Source organism: Heterocephalus glaber, unplaced genomic scaffold (genome assembly GCF_053883595.1).
Source record: "Heterocephalus glaber isolate CG9 unplaced genomic scaffold, H.glaber_assembly_v1.0 deba00000676, whole genome shotgun sequence".
NCBI lineage: Eukaryota > Metazoa > Chordata > Mammalia > Rodentia > Bathyergidae > Heterocephalus > Heterocephalus glaber.
The window spans coordinates 7,314,353-7,339,951 of record NW_028258156.1 but is presented as its reverse complement, the minus strand read 5'-3'; the positions used below and the strand labels follow the sequence as shown (position 1 = coordinate 7,339,951).

The 25,599-nt window shown below is 41.0% G+C and overlaps 1 long non-coding RNA gene and 1 pseudogene across 4 annotated transcripts; both read right to left on the bottom strand.

The window, feature by feature from the left end:
• Window positions 1-295: 295 nt before the first annotated feature.
• On the bottom strand, window positions 296-11,585 carry LOC147829240 (uncharacterized). 4 transcript variants are annotated; one of them, XR_015449351.1, is made up of 4 exons: window positions 11,324-11,585; window positions 9,016-9,162; window positions 8,020-8,153; window positions 296-3,208 (listed from the first exon to the last, which is right to left on the bottom strand). It is a non-coding gene; the product is annotated as an uncharacterized LOC147829240 (long non-coding RNA). The 4 variants fall into 4 exon arrangements; XR_015449349.1 differs by having other exon boundaries at window positions 296-3,196; window positions 8,020-8,149; window positions 11,324-11,581; XR_015449348.1 differs by having other exon boundaries at window positions 296-3,196; window positions 11,324-11,580.
• A 9,229-nt stretch (window positions 11,586-20,814) lies between these two features.
• On the bottom strand, window positions 20,815-21,432 carry LOC101698047 (ras-related protein Rab-18-like; annotated as a pseudogene).
• Window positions 21,433-25,599: the final 4,167 nt, after the last annotated feature.

Here is a 25,599-nt window from a genome sequence, read left to right as displayed (position 1 = left end):
AAAGAATTAAGTTCATGAACCAAGATACAACTGTATATTAGAAAATCAAGCTTGTCCCACAGAACAAGTACAGCTTTAGGGATCCATTCTATGAGTGGATACAGGTGTGAGTAATTTATGGAAATTATGGAAAATGGAGGTAGGCTGAGCTGACATTTCAAAAGTCAGCAGACTACAACAAAGTTAAATAAGTTCAAGAAATAACAAACCTTCTCCAAACATTTGATACACAAATATATTTGAGCATTTTATCCAAAAAGGACATATCTTACATATTTCCAAAAGTTGTCGCAAAGATTCACTACCATTTGTACACATGCAGACACAATATTGATGCAACTAATCAGGCAAAGCAGACTTGCTACTCACAGATTAGGATCAAAAATAAACAGAAGCATAGGAATCATGGCAAACTAGTTCTCCAAGGCTTAAGAAAGCTGCCCAGGGTTAATGGAGTTATGCCCCACATACCACTGAGATGAGGAACCCTGAGTGCACTCTGCTCTTGGTTTTATGCCCTGGCATCACTGGGATCAGTTGAGATCAAGCATTGTAGTATATCCTGTTCTGGGAAGAATAAGGACACAATTCTGATTGTTCTGGACATTACCTCCCTATCTCAGAATGCTGCAAGGTTGTTAGTCTGAGGAATGAATGGGAGAGGGGCATTTGGGTCAGCTAAGAGCATTAGGGATCTGTTCTCCTGCAGTTGTATTCCCACAGAACTAATTCTGGGGGAGGAGCACAAGTTGGTTCAAAAGATTAATATTCCAAGGAATAAATTTTGGGAAATTCTGAATTAAATAATAATAATAATAATTATTACCATTAACTCAGCAAACTAAATGGAATGTCTTGTGCTGGCATTTTTGTAACCTTATGCCAGTTCCATGTGGTAGGATCTATTTTTACAGTTAAGGAGACTGAGAATAAGAGAAGCTGAACTATTGTAGATAGCTAAGTTAATTAGAAATTATTATAAGGCAGTTAGACAAAGCTGAGCCCTCTGCATAGAAAAACAATTGAGGCACATTCACCGGTTAGCATCATCAAAAGAGAAGAGGTACTACACTTACCTACTTCCCCTACAGTGATTAATATTCTAAATAAACATCAATCTCTCTAGCCCATTCCCTTTTGGGAAATTTCTTGTGTGTGACTTGTTTTCCCATTTGATCCTCATTTAATCAATATTACCTGGATGACTCTACTTGTAATAATTTTAGTTGATCATAGTTTTGTACCACCTCGTACTCACCTTGTAATTTTCCATTAGGTCTTATAGTTTTTTTCCACTTTGGACTCGCCTCACCTCAACTCATGGCTTTGCCCTATAAAACACCTTTGAAAAGCGGGGTGGACAGGCAACCCACTTTCTGGTACCCCTTCTTTCTCTCTTAGACAGAAGCTATCTTTCAATACATTTTTCCCACTCTTAACCTCCTTTGTTTCTAGAATTCATTCTTCTATTTTAGAGAACACGAACTTGCATTTCAGATATTTAGCAGGTTGGGAGTTAAAATATTTCCCTTGTTCGGATTATTTTTTCTTATTTGGATACCATTTTTGGATTACTTTGTGCCCTATATCATTTTGGAGGTCCCAGCAAGATTGGACAGAGGTAAGAGTTTGTTTTTGTTTCATAGGTTCTAACTTTGTTTCATAGATTTCTGGCTTTTGCTTCAAAATTGTCTTAATTTTAAGTTGTATGTTTTAAATTTTTACAAATTCTTTGTTTCTCTTATGATGCATTGTCCTTTGTTAAAATTATGTTTTATTTTTGTTTTGTGTTGCATTTGGACTTAGTTGCTTAAAAATGCTGTAGAATAGGTCTTTTATAAGAAATATACATGCCTATTAATAAATGATGGGACCCCATCCATCAGTTAAAAGATGAAAAGTCAATAGCCATTCTTAAGACTTGTGGGACAGGTTTCACTGAGACATTCTGGTTCAATCCTTCTCTATACTCTAGAGAAAATATTGGGGCTGTTCTGCTTCAGTTTCCTTACTGGTCTGATGTTCCACTGGTGAGGAGGAAATCTTAGCTCTTGAGATTCCGCATTCCTGCCCTTCCAGTCTGAGATTGATGACTCGTGAGCAAGTTGCCTCAATAACTCAATGTGAGCATGAAAAAAAAAAAGATTTCCTTCTCCTGGTCTCATTTCTGATCTTTCCCTGCCACTTTAACCTTTCCTAATAGAGGCATGTAAAATTAGAAAAAGAAAAGATCTCTTATTTTAAGAGACAATCCCAAGCTTCTGTTTCTCCCCTCCTAAGTCTGGTTTTCATCATTTGCATGTGTGTAGAAAAAAAAATACCTTTCCTGATTGGTTGCGGGCTTTGGAACTTTGCAGTATTGTAAGGCCAGGCAAGTTGGAACTATAGAGATGTGCCACACTCTGAATTAGATGGAATCCTTTATTATCATAGCTGGCATTCCAGAGTGGCTCCTGCCAAAAAGGCTCTGGACAAAGGAAAGGCGGTTTGCAGGGTTCTTTTAAGGGCGCTTCTATTTGGGGAGGGCTCAGGGAGAGGGGGAGCACAAGCAGAACTTCACAGGAGCAGAACTTTGCTAAGTCAGTGGGGGTCAGGGGCAGTTTCACACAGTTTAATTAAAAATAAATGTCACATTGTTGCAGGGTCTTCTGCTTACAAGGTAATAAAGACAACATAGTTGCAGACTGCTCTACCAAAAGGTCACAAAGATAACATACAGTTGCAGACTCACACCGGATGTGGTGATGTTATGCATTAACTGAGGGGACTCCCAAGGGGGAAGGGAGGGGAAGGTGACCACCCCGAATCACTTTGCACAAATGGAGTCAGGTACACAAGTGGAGCCAGGTTGGCTATCACATTCCCAACTCCTCCAAGTATGATGTCAAAGCATTGACTGATCTCGAGCCTCCTGAATAGGTAGGGGATTATAGTAGGTTCTCATGTACAACAGTTTAACAGAGGCTATATGCGGTTTTACAAACTTAATTATCCAATTAAGAACACAGGGCCGAGTCAGGAGCCTGAGAAAAAGTAGGATGAGCACAACAGTGTATGGTCCTTTCCATGGCAGGGTGAGTCTCTCTTTCTGGAAGGCCTTGATGAGCATGGTGTCTCCTGGATGGAATGGGCAGCAGGGTACAGAGCCAGGTAAGGGTAGCATAGTGCATATGCTGGTGCAGACAGAACCCTGTACCTGTTGAAGAGACTAAAGGTACTTTAACAGAGACTGGTTAGAAATTTCCTCTAGCGGGGCAACCCACGTTCTGGTCCCCTTTCTGTCTCTTAGGCAGAAGCTTTCTTTCTCTCAATAAACTCTTGCTATTCTTAACCTCCATTGTTCCTAGAATTCACTCTTAGATTTTAGAGAACATGAACTCCGGAGTTTCGGGTATCTAGCAGGTTGGGAGTTATGGTACTTTCTTTACATTATTAGTTGGTCCTATATCACAGGCCCTGTATCATTAAGAAAGTGTTCTACAACTGAGCTCCACTCACCAGGCCCCTGTGCATGAATTTAGAAGATGAACTTGGGATTGAATTATGGCTGACCTTTACTAAAGGGTCTAAGTTGCAAAGCTGTCCAGGTTGGGCTGGAATTTGTGGTCTTCCTGCCTCAGCTACCCAGAATGGTGGGATTACAGAGTACAGAGGAGGAACAAAGTGGCAAACAAGCTTAGATTAAGTGACAAGGAGAGTCCAAGGAGCCAGAGTCTTCTTGCTGCATTATGAGGCCCCCAGTGTTTCCTGCCGGCTGCTTCCCCAGAACAGAGCTACCTGCTGAGTGTCACACCTACTGGCAGATGCCACTGGAAGACACTGCCCTACTGCAAGTGGCCTCCTCAGTCTTCTTCCCTGAATGGGCACAATGGGTCACTGAGGGTCACTGTCCCAAGGCCCGGAGGACGCCCAGTCCAGAGCCCCAGGTGTTGCTCTGGAATAAGCAGGCCCCAGGCTCCTGCTGGCCTGATCCCTACCAGTGGAATGGGGCCTCTGGTGACACTGGACACTGCAGGGAAGACCACAGGTTTCCCCTCCACAGTGGGACTGAATTCTGTTCCTAATCTGTCCTAGATAGTTGGTTTCTGACCCTTGTTGGCATATGGACATCAATGGAACCTTGTGACCAAATGCCAGGGGACACCTTCTTGAAATCACTGTGGAGCCCAGGCTTGCTGGGCCTAACTGGACCCCTCTTTATTTATTTATTTTGGTACCAGGGATTGAACTCGGGACCTTACACTTTCGAGGCAGGCAGCAGAACCACGAGCTAAATCCCTGGCCCCCTCTTATATTTAAAAGCTTTCTATTAGCTTAAAACTCTAGCTCTGTTGGGGCCGGGATTTAGCTCAATGGTTTCACCACCTGCTGTGCAAGCGCAAGGACCTGAGTTCTGTTAGCACCTGTGGGGGAGGTCCACAAAGTCAGTGGTTAACTTCTGAGTGAAGGACTCTCTCTGTACTGGTCTCTTCCCTCAAGCCATCAAGGTTCCAGGACCTGCCTGCAGAATTCATCATTCCCAACTCAAACCTTGGAAGGGAGAAGCCCTCCCGGAGACTGAAGATATGCACCTGTTCAAGCACACTAAAGTTAAGTAAATGCTACACCATCACTGTCTTAACTTCCAGCAGTGGTGACATGCACTTGGGTGTTCTCTTGACTGAGACTTTTATTATCACTCTGAGCTAGGAGTGGTATCACAGGAGGCTGAGCCAGGAGGATCACCATGAGTTCAAGGCCAGCCTGAACTGCATAGTGAGACCCTGTCTCAAAAAACAAAATCAAAACAAAAACAAACCTGGAGTAGATGCCAGCTCCAGCTCCTGCCTGCACATCCTATCCCAACACAGGGTGCTGCCCTCCTTTCCCTCCCAATCATCTGCTGAGGAGAACACTTTATAATTCCAGAAAACCTGCAGACATACCAGTGGCAGTTTCTAACAATACATTACCTGGCTTTCCCTAAAGTTAACATCTTGCTTGGCCAGGGTACAATGCTCAAAGCCAGGATGCTAACAGGGACAGAGTGCTATGTGCTTTTAGTATAAATAAGGAAGCCAAGGCCTAGAGAGGTAAAGAAACCTCCCCGGGGGCACACAGACTAACCTCCCCACTCAAGTTCCCAGTTCCTTTCTTTCCATTTACAGGCAATGTGTAGTGGGTCTCAACACAAGAGGGCGCCCCTCCCCTGCTGAGCCCCACTCATCCTATGGGTTTGGGAAAACCCCGCCTCCTCGGGAAGACCCTCGCACTTGGTTTAGTGCTCCACAGCCTTAAAACTCATAATAATTGGGGCCGGGGATTTAGCTCAGTGGTTTCGCCACCTGCTGCGCAAGCAGAAGGACCCAAGTTCAATCCCCGGTACCAAAAACAAAAACTCATAATAATTGTATCTTTCTTGTTGTTTGAGGCAAGGTCTAACTGTGTAGCTCAGGCTGGTCTCAGACTGGTGGGGATCCTCCTGCCTCAGCCTCCAAAGTGCTGGTATTGCAGATATCTCAGTTAGTTAGAAATTATTATAAGGCAGTTAGACAAAGCTAGCCCGCAGCATAGAAAAACAATTGAGAAGGTTTCATTGGTTAGCATTATAAAAAGAGAAGAGGTACTACCTCTAGAGATGAATAGCAGTAATTAATATTCTAAATAGACATCAATCTCCCTAGCCTATTTCCTTTCCAGAAATTCCTCCTGTGTGACATGTTTTCTCATTTGATCCCCATTTAATCAATATTACCTGAGTGACTGTACTTGTAATCTTTCTGCTTGATCATGGTTTTGTCCTTCCTTATGCCCACCTTGTGATTTTCCATTGGATCTCATAGTTTTGTCCCACTTTGTACCCACCTTACCTCATGGCTTTGCCCCATAAAACACCTTTGAGCAGCAGGGATGGCAGGCAACCCACTTTTTGGTCCCTCTTCTGTCTCAGAAGCTATCTTTCAATAAATTTTTCCTACTCTTAAAAAAAAAAAGAAATTTCCTCTAGCATCTCACCTTTTTAGGGGAGCAGAAAAAGGGGCCTTTTAAACATAATCTCATAAGGAGTAAAGCCAGTCTTATAAGGGGTGCATCTCATTCAAAGGATGGCCAGGGCAGTAGGTTGGCCCACCCTTTACCAGTTTCTAAAATCAATTTGGTCAAAGTAGATTCATTTGTTCCATTTGCCCCAACCTTTGAGGTCCGTAGGCACAGTGGAGTTTCCAATTTATACCCAGTGCCCGGGAAGCCACAAAAGCAGGCCCATTGTGAGATCCAATGGACACCAGTAACCCAAACCTAGGGACCAATTCCTGAAGCAGCTTTTTTACCACTACAGTGGCAGTTTCCCGCCAAGCAGCATAGACCTCCACCCAGCCTGAGAAGGTATCGACCAATACCGCTTGCTTGTGGCTTGATCTCTGTGAAGTCCACTTCCCAGTGTTCCCCCGGACTCATTCTCCTGAATCAAATTCTGAGGGATGCAGACGGGCCCTGGCAGAGATTCACTTGCATGCAGCCTGGGGATCTAAGAGAGGCCTGGTGAGCCAGTTCTTGTAATTTTGGGAAACAGTATCTTGGAGCTAGAAGCTCAGCCATCTTGGAACCCCCTAGGTGTGTAACAGAACGTAGCTGCTGAATGAGTTGTAGCCCTAGTACCTGGGGGAGGTAGATATGGCCATCTGGACACTTCCATCAGCCTTGGGGGTCCTTTTTTGCTCACAACTGGCTTGCTTCTATGTCTTCCCTTTTATTGTAAATGGGACTGGCTGGGAGCAGAGGGGGAGGTGGGCTTATTGTGGGCCATCTGTGAGCCGGTTTCCTTTTGTTCCTGGAGTATCCTGTCTTTGATGTCCCTGGATATGCATGACAGCCACCTCCTTGGGAAACCATACCACCTCCAGGAGAGACAAGATCTCCTCTTTATTTTTGATTGTTTTCCCTGCTGCCATTAAAAGTCCCCTCTCTATGTATATCCTGGCATGAACATAGTGAAAGCGTATCTACTGTCAGTATACACATTAACCTTTTTATCTTTTCCCCACCTTAGGGTCTGGGCTAGAGCGATCAGTTCTGCCTTTTGTGCTGAAGTCCTTTCAGGCAAAGGCTGGACCTAAATAATTTGGTCAGCTGTAGTCACCGCATCTCCCACTTTCTGCACCTCAGTTACCATCATACTGCTTCCCTCTGTGAAGAGACTGGTGTCAACCTCTGCCAGGAGGACATCCAACAGATCTGGGTGTCCCCCTCAAGTTTAGTCTAGCACCTCCTTGCAGTCACAAATCAGAATTCTGGGATCATCATCTGGCATTAGCATGGCTGGAGGGGCATTAGTAGCCCCTCTGAGCAGAGTCTCTACTGAGTAGGGGGCTTAAGGACCAAGTCTTGCCTCAGGGTCAGTCTATCAGCCTCCTTGACTAACAAAGCAGTGGCAGCTACTTCCCAAGGCACGAAGGCCATCCTGAAGCCACAGGATCTAATCTTTTAGAGAGTTAGGATACAGGGCACCTCCAGGCCCTAAGGACTGTGTTAGGACACCTTTGGCAATTCCTCTCACCTCATGGACAAATAGATGAAAAGGCTTGGTGGCATCAGGCACTGTCAGAACTGGGGCTAATACCAGTGCTTGTTCTAGATCCTGGAACACCTTTACTTCTTTCATTCCCCATTCTAGGGGTTGGTCTCCTCCTGTAGCAGAATGGAGGGGCTGCACTATCCCAGCAAACCTGGGTATCTAAACCCAGGCAACAGTATCCAGTTATGCCCAGGAATTCTCATACCCGTTTCCTGGTAGTTGACATGGTCCATTTTCTGGCCTGAGACAGAGTTCTTTTTCCCTCTGAGAACTCATACTCCAGGTATGATACTCTGGAGGCACAGAGTTGTGCCTTTTTGGCCAAGACAGGATAGCCCGACTCCTCTAGTAACTGGAGAAGCTCTCATATTCCCTGTAGGCATTCTGAAAGACTGGCAGCAGCTAGCAACAAATCATCCACATATTGAAGTAGGGTGAGGTTTAGGGTGATGGGATAAAACACTCACCAAGTCCTTCTGAAAGGCCTCACCAAACCAAGTGGGTGTGTTCTTGAATCCTTGAGGCAGCCAGGTCCAGGAGAGTTGACAGGAATCATCGGAAGTCAGATCAATCCACTTGAAGGCAAAGATGGCCTGGCTAGCTGGGGCAAGAGGCAGACGGAAAAAGGCATCTTTTAAATCTAGCACAGTATACACTTGGTGCTCAGGAGACAGCAAACTCAAGAGAGTATGCAATTTAGGGACAGTGGAGTGCAGAATTACCACTCACCAATTAACTTCTCTCAAGTCCCGGACTGGCCTGTAATCTGATGCCCCTGGTTTCTGTATAGACAGGAGCAGAATGTTCCATGGAGACTGACAGGGAGTCAATATTCCAGAGTCTAGCAACCTCTTGATGTGAGGGGCTATCCCCTGTCTGGCTTTCTGAGAGACGGGATATTGTCAAACTCAAACAGGCATGGCTGTCCACAAGAGTTCAGCCAAACACGGTGGATTAGTATCCGCCCACACCTTGGGAACTCAGCCCCGTGTCTGTCCAAAATGAGCCCTCAGGGCTCGTTTCTTCTGGGCTCTCTTTCCCAAGAGGAGATGCTCCTCACATAGAGTAGTAGTTAAGAACAGAATAACATCTGAGCTTGGGCCAAGTGAAGAAGATAGTGGCCCTCAGCTCATAAAGGAATTCTCATCCTAGCGAGGGGAATTGGCAGTCTGGTATCACCAAGAAAGAGTGGGTAGCTTGTTTTGGTCCCAAGCTCACTGTTCGTTCCCTTGTTTGTGGGCAGTTCTAGACTGCTCCTGGGCCCCCTAGATGGGAATAGTTTGTGAAGAAAGCTTGGGGGGTTTAACATTGTTCATCTCTCAGTGCCAGGGTCCACCAGGAAGCAAACCAGTTGGGTCCCTATTTTAGCATTTACCATGGGCTCCCGGGGGGCCAAGAGAGAAGGGGCCCCAGCCCCCCCAGTCTGAATCTTCCCTTTCCCCAGATGTGGGGAGGGACAGTACCTTGGTAGAAGGTCTATGGGGGCATTCATTTTTCCAGTGTCCTTTCTCCTTGCAGTAGACAAATTGATTGTTGTCCAATGGTGGGTGTCCTCCTGGTTTTTAGGCATCTGCCCTTTGGGCTTCCCAGAGTTGGGTCCCTTCTGATGGCTGCCAAGACATTGGTTGTCTTTTAGCCTGGTTACCTTTTAGTTTTGGTCTCTAAACTTTAGTTATTGAACACCCAGAAGAGAAGGTCACTATTATAATTTTGTTGGACATTAAACACTTTTGAAATATATAGTATAGTTAAGGACTGGTATTTGTGTGTGTGTGTGTTTTTTTTTTTTTGGTACCAGGGATTGAACTCAGGACCTTGCACTTGTGAGGCAGGCGCTGGAACCACTGAGCTAAATCCCCAGCCCAAGGACTATTATTTTTATCAACCATGGCAAAGTAGTTGAATCCCTGTAAAATGTTAACAGACAACAGTTATACATTACATAGAAAACCTTAATATCAAGAGCCACACGTAGTATTTTAGTATGACAATCATGATGACATTATCCTTGTAACACATTTAATGTTCATCTTAGCATGAAGTAGGTTTTGTTCAAACACCTCTATTTGATTACAAGACATTAAATATCACATAGAGGGGCCAGGGATTTAGTTCATTGGTTCTGCTGCCTGCCTCACATGTGCAAGGACCTGAGTTTGATCCCCGGTACCAAAAAAATAATCACACAGAAAACCCTTATTTGTTATCCTTTAATAGGATGTTACCTAAAGGGGACATGGCCTATAAAGGTACCTTAGAAGTTTATAACGTTTAGCCCTTAATTTTAGCGAGTGACATCATTTGGACCTCTTAGCACCTAAGCATCCCAAGTATGGTGACACATAACAACATACCCATTACATAAGTTTTTAAGAAATACTATTATTTGATTATCTCAGGTTGGCTTGATATGTACATCTTACCATAAGTAGCTGGAGCACAAGAGAAATGCTAATACCTGGATAATAAGGAGATTATTACCATAAACAAAATGTTAGAAGACCTATACAGTCAGAAGACATGAACACATTTTGTACACCAGAAAAGTAGCAATAATAATTATTACAATTATATGAAACCTTATGCCCTATAATGTAGCTTGGTACCAAAAGCATCTTTTAAAAGCATCTTGGTTTTTTTCCTCCTGAAAATTTTGTTTTGGAAGATGACCAATATAAACATATCATAATAACATATTTAGAACTTAACCCTTTGATGAGAACCAATACAAACATTTTATAATAACATATTTAAGCAATGTTTATTGGGGGTATGTCTTTCCATAAGACCCAATAATGAAAATTATTGGGGCTCCTATTAGTGAACAAAGACCAGAAATAACTGGGGGGTTTTACCCTGTAAAAACCAGATTATAATAATTAGCAATTATCTGTAACCAGTAAGAATATATATATTGAGTTACTGAATGTAGACAGCAATATGCATTACAATCAAAATTAACCTTTGACATCATTTTGATCAGTTAGCAACCTGGGAGAAAAGGAAGGTAAGTCTTTAATAACATTTATCTATAAGACAGACAAACATATTTATAAAACTAGACTGCACTCATATATTTTGCCAATTTGAATTATAACATCCCTTTTAATTAAGACTAATCAAAAACTTCTGTAGGTCAATTAACAGAGATATAATCAGAATCAAAAGGAATAAAAGCACTTTATGCCTGTAAATGCAAACCTTTTATAACAAACTTGGAACCAGCAAGCAAACATATATATCCTTGATAATTACTCTCTTTTGGTACCAAGGATCAAGCTCAGGACTTTTCACCTGCAAGGCAAGCGAGGCACCACTGAGCTAAAACCCCAGCTCTGATAATTACTTTTGTATATCTTCTCTATATACATAAGCCTTCTGGTCTTGTACATCTCCCTTTATCCTTCTAATAAGATAAACATACAAAATCTTTTTATATCAAAAGTATATCTCTTTTACTTTGTAGCCTTTTTAATATTTTCATCTTATTTATTATAAACTTTTTATAACTTGTTCTAGCTGTTAAAATTTTAAAGTGTTTCTCATCATCACAGCAACTAGCCCTGCCCCAACAGTCACCAGGACCAGGGTCACACATTGCTCCTTGAGGCCCTGGCAGACAGCACCACTACCCCAGGCACAGGCAGCCAGCAGCAGCAGCTCTGACCTCAGACCTCCAAGCCTCCCAAGCTGGCAGCAGAAAAGCTGACCTCACTGGGAAGCCAGTGGCCACCAAGTTTGGCTTCCCCTTTCTTCCTTTGTTCTCTGTACCTGCAGGAAAAGTCCCTTCCACGTTCCCCTGGGAAGGGGACAGGTAGATGGATAGAACAGATGGAGAGGGCCAGAGAAATTTTGGCAGCAAGTCCCTTTTTGCCCTGGCACCTAGGATCCCTCTCTTCCTCTGGTGCACCACAGAGGGCCTGGGAACCGAGTCCCGGGAGCCCAGCTTGTATGGGCCAGAGCCATTCACCCTGGAGAGCCCCAGATGCTTAAAACTAGCAACGTGGCTCAGCAGCTGTGGCTCCTTTCAGACCCATAGGCTTGGCAGCTGCTTCAACAAGCCAGGAGAGCCTCAGCTGAGAGGAGTGGGGAGAGGGGCTGGTACAGAGAAGAAAGGGATTTTTGAGCCAAAATCTGGAAGGGCCCAGAGGGTCAGGGAGGGGTCAGAATGCCATTTAGAGGAATGACGATAACCTGGGAGGAAAACAACAGGGCCCTGATGAAACCATGTAGGGTGGAAGATGAGGCAAAAGAAGGGGCACAGAAAGGACACTCAGAGGGAGAATAAGAGAGAACTGAAGGCCAGGGATTTAGCTCAGTGGTTCTGCCTCCTGCCTTGCAAGCAGAAGGACCCGAGTTCGATCCCAGGTACAAAAAAAAAAACAAGAAAGACCTGAGAGTAGAGTGGAAATTCCCAGCCTGAGGGAGTCAGTGGAGATCTTTAGAAAGAAGAGGGGACAGGGCGGGGGATTTAGCTCAGGGGTCGGGGATTTAGCTCAGTGGTTTCGCTGCCTGCTGTGCAAGTGCCAGAACCTGAGTTCGATCCCGGTACCAAAAAAAAAAAAAAGAAAAGAAAGAAGAGGGGACTTGTCACTGATGGGCAACCGGCAGGAAAGCAGTGTGGGGAGTCCCAGTAGGAAGAGATCAGCCACAGTTCAGAGAAAGAAGACAGGTCTGAGTGTTTGGGGACAATGGGGGCATCCAGACATAGAGAAAATCCCCTGGTGTTTATGTTGTGTACCCTTGAACGATGTTGTGACAGACAAAGGGGGAGGAACCACTCAGTCCATCGACTGGCCTTGGCCTCTCAGCCACTTTAAGTACCATCCAGGCTTCAGGGTGTATTTATCTCATTGCAAGAGCACCCACTTGGCCTTTCTTAGATGCATCCACAGAATCAAAATATGACTTCATTCAGATCCTGTAACTCCGAAGGGAGAGAATTTCCCCTCTTTGTCTTGGGACACTGATGAACAGTCTATAGTTTACACTGTCTGTGAACATTTACTCATTCATTCAGAGGCTAAAACATTCCAAGCCCATTGAGGGTGGGGTTCTCAGATTAGCTGACTTGCAACCAGACCAGACCAGAGGGCCACCTCAGTCAGCATCCTGACCTTAGGAGGGGCCCCGGGGAATGCCTTTGTCAAGGACTACTGTTCCCCACCAGAACCAGGAGGATCCTTACCTTCAGAGGAGACCAGATAGACTCCAGAAAATTTGGAGGGTGTCTAAGGTGTCTCTGCAGTCACCTCGGTGTCAGCAGTGAGGGCACCTCCCCTGTAGTTGCTGCTGCAGACAGCAGATGGGAGGGACCAGTGAGGCCAGTCCACCTGTTGTGGCCATCTCACTGGGGCCTCCAATATATTGTAAAGCCAGGCAAGTTGGAACTATAGAGATGCGCCACACTCTGAATTAAATGGAATCCTTGGGCCAGGGATTTAGCTCAGTGGGTTCCCTGCCTGCTGTGCAGGCTCAAGGACCCGAGTTCAATCCCCAGTAGCAAAAAAAAAAAAAAAAAAAAAGGGAATCCTTTATTATCATAGCCAGCATTCCAGAGTGGCTCTTGCTAAAAAGACTCTGGATGAAGGAAAGGTGGTTTGCAGGGTCCTTTTAAGGGCTCTTCTGTTTGGGGAGGGCTCAGGGAGAGAAGGAGCACAAGCACAACTTCATAGGAGCAGAACTTTGCAAAGTCAGTGGGCGTCAGGGGCAGTTTCACACAGTTTAATTAAAAATAAATGTCACACGGGTGGGAGGTCTTCCACTTACACTTAGTAAAGATAACACATAGTTGCAGACTCACACAGGATGTGGTGGTCTTTTATGCATTAACTGAAGGGACTCGAAAGGGGAAGGGAGGGGAAGGTGACCACCCAAAATCACTCAGCTTTACACAAATGGAGTCAGGTACACAAATGGAGCCAGGTTGGCTATCACAGTAGACTTGTAGAATGCTATGTGGTGATTTATTTATTTTGGTGGTGGTGGCAGGGAGTGTTTAAACACGACTTAATTTTTATTTGGATTTTTTCTCTCTGCTAGTAAGAAACTGATAAAGGTGCCTTTATTCACATGCAAATTGTGGCTATTAGGTGGACCTGTGAGTTTTAAATGCTTGGTAAATTTTTTTATTTTTTTATTTTTTATTTTTTCCCATTAAGTTTATTGGTACATTTTCAGTATAAAATACAGTTACATTCATCATTGGGATCTTGTACCATTACATGAGTATCTTGATTCTTATTTTTTTCCCCTTCCCCTGCCCTCCATTCACCCCCTCCACCGTTCTCTATTTGCAAAGACTCTGTTTCCATTTTTTTCCTTTTCTCATATTTTTTCTTTTCCCTTTTTTCCTTTCCCCTACCCCTCCCACTTCCCCTGCACCTTTAGACCTTTTCTTCCTGTTACACAATATCAATTATACATTTTTAAAATTACAATATCAAGATGTAGGAGACATTACCACAGATTTTACAGAATTTAAAAGGATATAGAAAGCATATTTCAAAAATCTGTTTTGAAATAAATTTGACAACTTCTAAGAAGTACCTTGGAGGACAAATTAATGAAACTAACTCTGGAGGAAATATAAAATTTGAATAGCACCTATTAAAGAAAGTATATTCCTAGCTTGAAAACCTACCTATATGACAACAGCAGGCTCATATACATTTTAACTGATAAATTATATCAAACAATTAAAGCAGAAAAAAGAAGGAACACTTCTCCCCTCATTTTAGGAACTCAACATTGTGCTAATCCTAAAACTGGATAAAAATAATAGAAGCAAAAAGTATGAACATAGATAGAAATTTGTTTAACAAAACAAACTATTGGAAGTCAGATCTGGCAGTATGCAGAAAGTAGTTTTGTTATAGGAATGGCAGTGTTGGTTCAGCATTGGAAGATCCACCCCCAAAAGTCATCATTTTAACAGAGGAAAGGAAAAAGCCATATGATCCTGTCACTAGTTGGAGCAAAAGTATTGGACTAAATTCTACAGCTGTTCATGGTAAAAGCTATCAGGAGACTAGAAGTAGAAGAGAACCTTCTCGACAGATTAAAGACATGTACTCCATACTTCCAGGAGAACGCCTTGCATGAATGGAGAAGAGACAATGCTTTCTCCTTAAGGTGGGGAACAAGGGCAGATATGCTTACTCTTTATCTGTCCATTAAACTTTGAAACCTAGTCCCCACCAAAATAGTCTGGCAACAAAATGGCACAATTAGGACAGGATTGGCAAGGTAGAAGCAAAATCTTCATATGTAGATGAATTGATCATCTACAGAGAAAATACTAAGAGATCTCTAGGAGCCCCTAGAACTTGTATTTGAATTTAGCAGGATTAGAAAACACAAGGTATACATAAAAATTCAGGTCTGTGTATACTTGCTATAAATGAAGAATTGGATATTGAAATTTAAAAGTTATGTAGTAGTACAAAGGACCTAGAAGAGTTAAAAACAAAACAAAACAGTGTAAGACATTTAGTACCTAATTTTAAGACTTCTTCTAAAGCTACAGTAATCAAGGCAGTGTTGGTGTAAGGAAAGACATATAGATCATTGGAATAAAACAGAGAATCTAGAACTAGAACCACACATATATGGTCCACTGAGTTTTGAAAGATTATTTAACATTAGCATTTTATACAATATAAACTCAATTCAGGAGCCGAGGAAGAGATAGTGTTTTCAGCAAATGGCACTAGAACACCTGGTATCCGTATATAAAAAATTAACCTCAACCCTTTTTTTCCATACATGAAAATAACTTGAAGGGATCTATGAACCTAAATATAAAAGCCTAAAAGTATAAAACTTTAAGAAGAAATTATAAGGGAAAATATTTATGAATTCAGGGTAGGGAAGACCTAGTATACAAAAGACATGATGTATAAAAGAAAAAAATTGATAAATGACATTCCATCAAAATTTAGAACTTTAAATGACATCATTAAAATGAAAAGTAGTCCTTAAACAATCCATATTTACAATGCATATAACCTATGACCAGAATACATAAAGAATTCTTAGAGCTCATTAATAGACAACCCAATTAAAAAATAGGCATAAGGGCCAGGGATTTAGCTCAGTGGTTCTGGCTCCTGCCTTACAAGCGCAAGGTTCCAAGTTCGATCCCCAGTACCAAAAAAAAAAAAGTAGACATAAGAAGATGATAAATAGCCAGTAGAGCACAAGGAAATGTGTGCAACTCTGGAATCAGAAAAATACTAATCAGTACAATAACAAGATTGAATTATACACTCATTAGGGAGACGAAGTTAAAAGTTTTAAAAGCCTTGTCATGACATTTTCTTTTTGTTGGATTCTCCCCCTTTGCATTTAATTTGTCACACCCAATGGATTCATCCTGCTGGGTTTCCTGGGGTTGTGATCCTCATTGTCTTTTCCTAGGGTATTGTCTAAAATTTTTGGAGCACCGGTTTGATATTCATGAAGTTCCTGAGGTGCTCTTTATCATAAAAGTGTCTTATTTCTCCATCAATTTTGAAAGATAGTTTTGCAGGGTACATCAATCTGGGTTGGAGGCTGTTTTCCTTTAGGGCTTGAAATACATCACTCCAAGCTTTTCTTGCCTTGGGGGTTTGCATTGAGAAGTCTGCTGTGATTCTGATGGGCTTTCCTTTGTATGTGATTTGTTTCTTTTCTCTCACTGCTTGTAGATTTTTGTTCTTCTGTTGGATTTCTGGAATCCTAACTATTATATGCCTATGTGTAGATTTTTTTTGATCAAGGCTATTTGGAGTCCTATATGCTTCACGTATCTGTATGTCAAGTTCTTTCCTCCTCCTTGGGAAGTTTTCTGCCATCAATTCTGTGAAGAGTTTTTTTATGTCATCTGCACTCTCTCCTCTTTCTTCATTGACTCCAATCAGTCTCATGTTATTCTTCTTTGCATCGCCTAGCAGCTAATGGATTGATTTCTCATGTTCCTTTACAATTTTAAAGCAATTTTTCTTTTCCTGGTCACTGATTGCAATCTTTTCTTCTATATCTGAAATTCTATCCTCACATTGGTTCACTCTGCTGTGCAGACTTTTGATGGAGTTGTGTTTTTTTTTATGGAGTTTTTAATCTCCTGGAAATCTGTTTGCATCTGTTTTATGGATTCCTTTTGTTTCCTATGTTGGAATTCTATCATGTTCCTCAGATCCTCTATTTTTTTAATCTGTGTCCTCTCTAGATTTATTAATCATGTCTTGCACCATGAGCAAAATCTTTGCTGTTATCTGAGTAATTATTTCTGATTTCATCTTTCCCAGATCAGATCCTCTTTGTTACCAGTTCAGAGAGTCCAGGTAGTTGAGTATCAGATTGTTCCATCTTGTTTCCCTTTGGGGTTGCTGTAGGTGATCCAGAAGTCTGTTTTTCAGGCTTGTTTATGTGCCTTCTCATTTCCACAGTGTGTGTGTGTGGGGGGGGTGCTTCTGGCACCCATGTGGCTCACCTTCTCTGCCCTAGGAGCTTGGGATGGCAGCAGGGGATCTTCCTTCCGGGTTCTGGGAGTTTCTCAGCTTCTCTGCCCTAGGAGCCTGGGTTGGAGGCAGGGGAGCTTCCTTCCAGGTTCTGGGACCAGCTCAGCTTCTCTGCCCTAGGAGCTTGGGATGGCAGCAAGGGAGCTTCCTTCTGGGTTCTGGGACTGGCTCAGCTTCTCTGCCCTAGGAGCTTGGGATGGCAGCAAGGGAGCTTCCTTCTGGGTGCTGGGACCGGCTCAGCTTCTCTGCCCTAGGAGCCTGGGATCAATGCTTGGTGAATTTAAAATGGACTTTAACCAGGAATTTAGCTCAGTGGTTCTGGCGCCTGCCTTGCAAGTACAAGGTCCCAAGTTCGATCCCCAGTGCCTAAATAAAGAAATAAATAAAATAAAATGGACTTTAAAGCAGTAGCCTCATCTTGCTGCTAAGGAATGTTCCCTAAGTGAGTAGATAGACAACAATGTCTCACAGGCTTCTCTTCTCTAGGGCCCAGGGAAGAATCTGATCTACCTGTCTCTAGAGGTGATTTCTTTTGCAGTCAAAAAGTGCTCTAATTTGACCACTGACCTATTTTTCTCACTTTCTTTCAAAAATTTAGAAAGTAATGGTTTAAATATCTTGGTTTGCTAGCAATGTTTCCTTCTCTAAACATGATTGTTATGGCTAAAATCAACTGTGACTTGTGCTGTAGAAGTACCTATGGGAGTAAGGACATGAGTTTTCTGGGAAGATAAGATTCTGTGCTGGTAGAAGGGTAGATAGTCCAGTCTGGTTTTATTTTCCAGAGGTAGTTACCTGCCCTGGAGGGAAGAACCTTGGGGAATATCTTGGAGGCATAAGAATTGAGCAGAGACTTATAAGACACTGTTTTGTTTCTCTCTGGTTTAACCTCTTGCTCTTCTGTAATGTATTCTTAAACATTGGAAGATGTTCCACCCTCACATGCTGAGAAAGAGCAATTTAGTATTTTTTTTTGGTACAGGGTATCGAACTCAGGACCTTAAGCCTTCCACGCAGGTGCCGGAAGCACTGAGCTAAATCCCCAGCCCAATTTAGTATTTTTTTATACCTGTGCATGGTGTGCCCACCTCCTAGACCCAAAATAAAATACCGAGAAAAGTATTGATTATGATGCTATTTCACAACTAGAATTATACTGTAAGAAAAAATGCTCAAAATTCCTTATGTTCAGACTTTCTTTACATTAAAAAGTAATCCTTGCTCATGTTCAAATGTAAATGTGGGCCACAGGAAAAAAGAAAAAAAAAAGAGACACCTCCCCCTTAAGGCTTTCAGTGCCACTGAGCCTGAGGCTACTCTATGCTGTTTAGAACCTGAGAACAGTTTCCAAGATAACTCTAAGCCTGGACCACCAGGTGCTGAGGGTGGGGTTTCTAGGCCAGCCATAATTAAAACCTCTATGAGGCTATATCCATCTTTCACTAAGTTGTTCAGGTCCCTCAAAGACAATACCCATTACAGGAAGTAAATGACAAATGTGGGAATATTTGAATTCGTATGTCCTTTCCTCTCAGTGGCCTAAGAATTTTCAGACATGTATCCTTTTTTTTTTTTTTTTTTAAGATTAGGAAATATTTATTGAGGGTTAAACAGTTCCTGCCTGAGAGGAACAGGAGGGAACCTGGAAATTGGGTTGCCCCTCAGACATGTATTCTTAAAGGTCTAAAAAAGATGAGAATTAAGCCCTTCAGTCATTTTAAATTGTCAACTATTTATCAGGAAAAGATGAAGGCATCCATAGCTCTTGATTTGATAAAAGGAAATACTATAGTTTCTCCCAAGTCACAGGGTTGCAATATGTAAATGGCACGCTGTCATGTGCCCCCTCAGAAGAGCTCTCTAGCCAAGGCACTTGTGTTCTGTGGAATTTTTTTTCTTTTAGGGACAGAAGGCTATATTTATTAAAAAACTATGAAAGGTTACAATATAAATCAAACATAATTCTTAAAATTATATTCAAGTGATCTGTATGTACCCAATCCTGACCAAATCAAGACAATGATTCAATGTACAGAAAGATTACTGTACAGCCAAAGGAGCAAAAAATAATAGAAAATTTTTGTCAAAACAATCTGCATAAGCCAGGGATTTAGCTCATGGTTCCACCACCAGCCTTGCAAGAGAAAGGTCCTGAGTACTCTACATAAATACACAAACATAAAGGGTTTTTTTTGTTTTTTGGTACCAGGGATTGAACTCAGGACATTGCACTTACAAGTCAGGCACAGCACCATTGAGCTAAATGCTCACTGCCCCCCCCCTTTTTTAACAAATGTAAAGTTTAATGCAACAGGACAAATCGTAAGCACATGTTAGCTACCTTTCAGTCACATTGCAGAATTAGTACACAATAAAACCTTTACTTATATGGAGTATAGACTAATAAGGATAACCAAGTAGAACATGAGGTTTTCATATGTGAAAATGTATATTTCATAAAGAACCTAACTTGAAGTAGAATCATTTTCACACATATTGCAAAGGTCCACAAAAATGTTTGTCATTTGCAATTATACATAGAGAATAAACTGCCAAGAAATTAGTATAGGAATCCTACTGAAGGGTATTATAGTGACAAGCTTTGAAGAATTATTTACATATAGACTTAAAACAGCAGAGATCAAAGTAAATTAAAGAACAAGAGTGAAAAAACATAAAATGTACTATAGCAAAAAATTAGAAAACAATACTGTGGCAAAGATTTGTTAGTGTAAAAGTTAGTTTTGATAAACTAATGGTTACTTGTTACAGTAAATTATCAAAATTTTCATTGCAACAGTATTTTACCACACGTTAGAATCTGGAAGGAATATGCCTTTCTAAATTGTCATTTAGTTTTCTTTTCCACCCCTCAAAACACAGAAATGGGTTTTTGAACATCAACTAGCCATGTATGAAAACCATAAGATACAGATATTCATAAACATTACACAAGTTGCAATGATGGTACCTGGACAAACACAACCAACATTTATGAAAAAAGATGTTGGTTTTATAAGTGGTAAGGACTAAGTTTCAATCAACACTATTCATATCCTTCTAAAACTAAAATGAGGGAAAACCTTATTGCCATTCTGTTGAACACCATGTAACTAAAAACACTGCACAAAGGAACCTGAATCCGGTGTACCTATCACAGGATCTAAACTACAAACAACCTAATCAATGAGATGAGTTAAAAAGTAATTAATATACCAACACTATTTTGGAAGCATCATCAGAACAAATAGAAATTTAATTATGAAGTGGTATGAGCTACAGTCTGTATGGAGATTTTGCTTAGTAGTAAAAGAGACTCTCGGACATGGGAAGTGCTGAAGTCATGCTGTGTTACTCCTCAAAGGAAATCTGACAGGTTTGGCAGTATCTGTTTACCTCCCAGTGGTTTTAGGAGTTCTACATACCAAGTCATTCATTAATTAATAGGAGTATTTAAGCAAAAGAGACCAAAAGCAGACTTTGTAGTAACATATACTAGATGGGTATTTTTTTTAATTACATGATAAATGTAAATCATAAAATCAAATATTATGTTACATAAAAAACTGTAGAGTACAAGCTGTGCATGTGTACCATAACATTTTACCTGGGAAAGCTGATGTGTGGAATTTATTGAAAATATTTACTGCCATGGTACAAAACAATTATGTGCAAGATCCCTAAAATAGCAGTTAGAGTTTATATACAGAAAAATGTCACTATCTCATCAAATATGCAAGAGATGGAATTTCCCAGAATTTATAACACAAAACAATAACCACCACTGGCTCCTCCTCTCTGATTTTCTTCCACGTGTGACAGTTTGATTCCTTCATTCTGAGTCTCACTTTCCCATAGTCCAGGCATCTGAATGATCTTTTCAACAAGTTCCACAAAGGCACATTGTACTCTATCACAGGTTTTTGCACTTGTCTCTACACATAACATGGAATGCTTTCATGCAAATTTCAGGCCTTCATTTCTATCAACTTCACAATTTTCCTTATGGATTTTGTTTCCAACTAGCATGCTTACTATGTCATTTCTTGTACAGTATGTTTCTAATTCATTTAGCCAATTATCCAGTTTAACAAATGTGTCTCTTCTAGTGACAATATAAAATAATATAACATCCTGTGTACCTCTATAGTAGTGGGAGTTAATGTTCAAAATCTCTCAACCAGCAGTATCCCATATTGCAAGTTTAGCTTTCTTTCCATTCACTGAAACTGTTTTTACCTTGAAGTCAACACCTATCACTGGTGCAAGTTCTGGTTCAAATGTATCATCTATGAACCTCAAGAGCAGGCTGGACTTGCCCGCCCCACTCTTGCCAATAATAAGGATCTTCAGAGTGATCAACACATCCTCATCCATCCTGACCCCGCTCCACCCTAAACCCAGCTGGATGCCATGTGCACCTCTCAACCCTTCCCCAGGAGGGCAGCCCTGCTGAATTTTCTAACAGATAGGGGTTAAACAGTTTCTAGATCTAAAGAACAAGTCTACAGTTATACAAGATCAGACACCTGCTCAACAACCTGTAGGGTATTTAAATCATGAATTAGATATTATAGATTCAGAGTAATTATTTAAAAATAAGCCCTAACCAATATGGTTAGAACACTTCCATTCTCTCTTACTCTCTTTCAATAGATAAAAAAGCAGCCATTCAAGTTCTTTGATTATTGGTTTAATTTTCTTCTTGGAAATGTAGTTGGAGTCAATCATAGCTTTTGTCTCTGGAGATATGTTTTGCTAAGGATTGTAAACCCAACCTGGGAAAGTTCTTGATCTTCATTGTCTTTCTATACCTGAGATGGTTAAGATTTAGTTCCTGTGCCATACTTAGAGTCACTCTTCTGTCCCTTCTCCACTGCCTTGCCCCTAAAATATAGCACAGTTTTCAACTGTGTTTAGTTCAAGGCACTTCCCTCCTCTGTGGCTACTAGATTTCAAGATAAAGCTTCCAGGATGGTGAGTTTCCCCTCCTTGGTGCCCTGCCAGAGTAAAGCTGGCCTCCATTTATCTCTAGGCCATATTCAAAAACTGGCCTAAGGCTGGGGATTTAGCTCAGTGGTGCTGCTGCCTGCCTTGCAAGTGCAAGGTCCTGACTTTGATCCCCAGTACCAAAAAGAAAGAAAGAAAAGATATATCAAAAACTGGTCTAGGTTTAATTCTAAAACTTTCAAAAAATAAATATAAAGATTTTAGTTCAAATTTATCTGTCTTTCAGTCCATAGATAGGATTGGAGATTAATTCCTCTTACTTTCCTCAAGAATGATGCTGACTGGTTTATAAAATAAAAAAATTCCTAGGGAACCTTATGAGTTTAATAACAGTTTCAAGCAGAAACAGGTATTAAAGAAGAGACACAGCCCCAGTCCCCAGAGCACTGCCTCTCTCTTCGTGATTTTTCTCCAGAACATCTTGCCAGCCCTGCCACTATTCTCAGAGATATGCTGAGGGTCTGAAAAAGGAAATCCTATGGCTAAGTATTGTCAGAGGGTCACAGGATCACAAGGAAGAGGGTCCAGTTGCACAATAAGAGCAGCTAACCTGGCTCTGGTCACTTCTTCCAACTTCCAGTTTGGCACCACTAGCACTGGATGGGGTGAAGTCTAAGAGACACCTTAGATTGGGCACAGAACAAGAGGGATAGACAGAGACACCTTCTTTCCCCTGGTTTCTTTTCAAAATGGGAAAAAAACTGTCTTAGGTAGACATCTGCAGCACTGTTTGGAATTCATACTTAACTCAAAAGAGTGTCACCTAGTCTCTTCTACATCCAAACCCGGCCTGAGCACGCTGCCTGGAAATAGCGAAAATTGCCTTTAACAGTCTGTCCCTTTAGAGGGACAGACATTTGGCTACCAAAACAACAGTATGGGCTATCAAGTATGACTATCCAACAACTATGGCCATCAAAACAACAATGAAAAGCCTATATAACTAGATATTCCAATCAGATGAATGGACAACCTAGGGCCCATCTTTAAAATGGTCTTTGCTTTCACAAGTGAAAAAGATTTTTTATTTCTTCTGATTCCTATTATAAGAGATCTCAATTAACTGACCTACAAAGTACTGACTAATCTTATTTATAGTTACAAACCTAAAACTTATTAGAGACTTGTTATAATTTGATTCGGCCAAATACATCTGAGTGAACTCTGGTTTATAAACAAGTCATCTTATGTGTGTTTGTCTGTCTCTTCAATTAGCTATATACAGCTATTTTGTTTGAGCTCAACAATTGTTTCTTCCTTTTGCCCTTTTGTATTTTTAAAGATGTTTGCCTATAACTTAAGTTGGCTTATAGATAAATGTCATTAGAGTTAAAGACATGCTTCCACCCAAGAGGCTAGCTGATCAAAATAATGTGTCAAGACTGACTCTACAAATACAATATATTGTTGTCTGTGTATAATAACTCAGGACTCTTTCAATGGTCAAAAATAAAGTGTTAATTATTATGATCTGGTTCTCATAGGTCTTCTAAAAATTTGTTAAGATAATTAAATAAAGACCCTTGGGCTTAAGAAAGCTACTGGACAGGACTCCCTTTGGTAAATAAAGGAGCAGCTGCCTGAAAATATTTATTCCAGTCTTTGTTCACAAAGGAGACCCCAATAATTTCCATAGTCTTTTTTTTTTTTTTTTTTTTGGTACTGGGGATCAAACTTGGGTCCTTGAGTTTGCAAAGCAGGCAGTGGAACCACTGAGCTAAATCTCCAGCCCAATTTCCATAGTCTTATGGAAAATATAGCCTAATAAACACTGCTAGACATATTATTGTGACATATTTACATTGGTCATTGTCAAAAGTCTGTTTTCTTACAATAATAAAACAATAAGGTTTTATTAGTAAGATACTCTTGGTGCAAAACTAAATTAAAGGACAAAGGGTTCCATATTACCGTGATATGGATTGTTCTTTCATGGTGTACTAAATACATTCATGCTTTCTGGATGTATAGGTCTTTTAAGATATTGTTTATGGTAATAACCTTTTTTGACTCAGGTATCTACCTTTCTTTTTCACTCCAGCTACTTGTGATAAGAGGTACATGCAAGCCAGCATGAGATCAACAGTTAAATAATAGTTTTGTGGGGTTTTCTTGGTACCAGGGATTGAACTCAGGTTCTTGTGCCTGCACAGCAGGTGGCAAAACCACTGAGCTAAATCCCCAGCCCTAAATAATAGTTTTTATATGAGGTATATATTATATGTGTCACAACACTTAGGGATGCTCAAACACCACACAGTCCAAACAATGTCATACACTAAAATTAGAGGCTAGACATTATAAACTTCTAAGGTACATCTGTAGGCTGATATGTATGTCCACTTTAAATGACACCCTGTTAAAGGATAACAAATTAGAGTTTTCTTTGTGTCATTTAATGTCTTGTTATCAGATGGAGGTGTTTGACTAGAAGATTATTCCATACTAAGATGGATATTTAAGTGTGTTACAAAGATAATGTCATCATAATTGTCATGCTAAAATACTATGTGTGGATCTTGATTTTAAATTTCTCTATATAATGTATAACTGTTGTCTGTTAACATTATTCAGGGGTTCAACTTCTAGAACAACCATAGTTGATAAAAATAACAGTCCTCTAACTATACTTCATATTTCAAAATACTTGATATCCAGGTAAAAAAATTTTTTTAGTACTGGAGATCTGACTCAGGACTTTGCACTTGCAAGGCAGGCACAGTGCCACTGAGCTAAATCCCCGGCTCTCCAGGTAAAATTATAATAGTTAAGTTCAATACTCCCACTACCATGCTAATGTCACTGATCTTCTTTTCTGGATGTTCAACAACTCCAGTTTGGAGACCAAAACTAGAAAGCTAACTGGGCTAATGATATAGGGGGAATAGATCAACTCCCAAACCCAGTAGATATCCGAAACATGAGTTCATGTTCTCTAAAATCAAAATCAAAAAATGAATTCTAGGAACAATGTAGGTTAAGAGTAGGAAGAATTTATTGAGAGAAAGATAGCTTTTGTCTAAAAGAGACAGATGGGGGACCAGAAAGTGGGTTGCCTACTCACCCAACTTCTCAAAAATGTTTTATGGGACAAAGCCATGAGGTGGGGTGGGTTCAAGGTGGGACAAAACTATAGTCAACTAGTAAGATTACAAGTAGAGTCACTTAGGTAATATTGATTAAATGGGGATCCAATGGTGAAACAAGGAAGTAGCAAGTGTACAAGGAATGAAAAGGATTTTTGGTAGTAAGGGGTAGTCAGGGATCTTCTTTGGAAGATCTTGGTCCCCCACCCAGGTAATTGATACCTATTTAGAATATCAATCACTGCTATTTATCCTACGTGGGTGTGGTAGTTTCTCTCTTTTTACAATGCTGGCCTTCAGTGAATGTCTTGATTGTCCTCCATGTTGCCTCCTCCTGGGCTGGCCCTATCTAAGTGCCTACAAGATATCTAACTAACTTATTTATCTACAATACTAAGAGGACAGCAAATATTTGGGCCCTGGCCCTCCAAGGTCAATGAAGATCCAG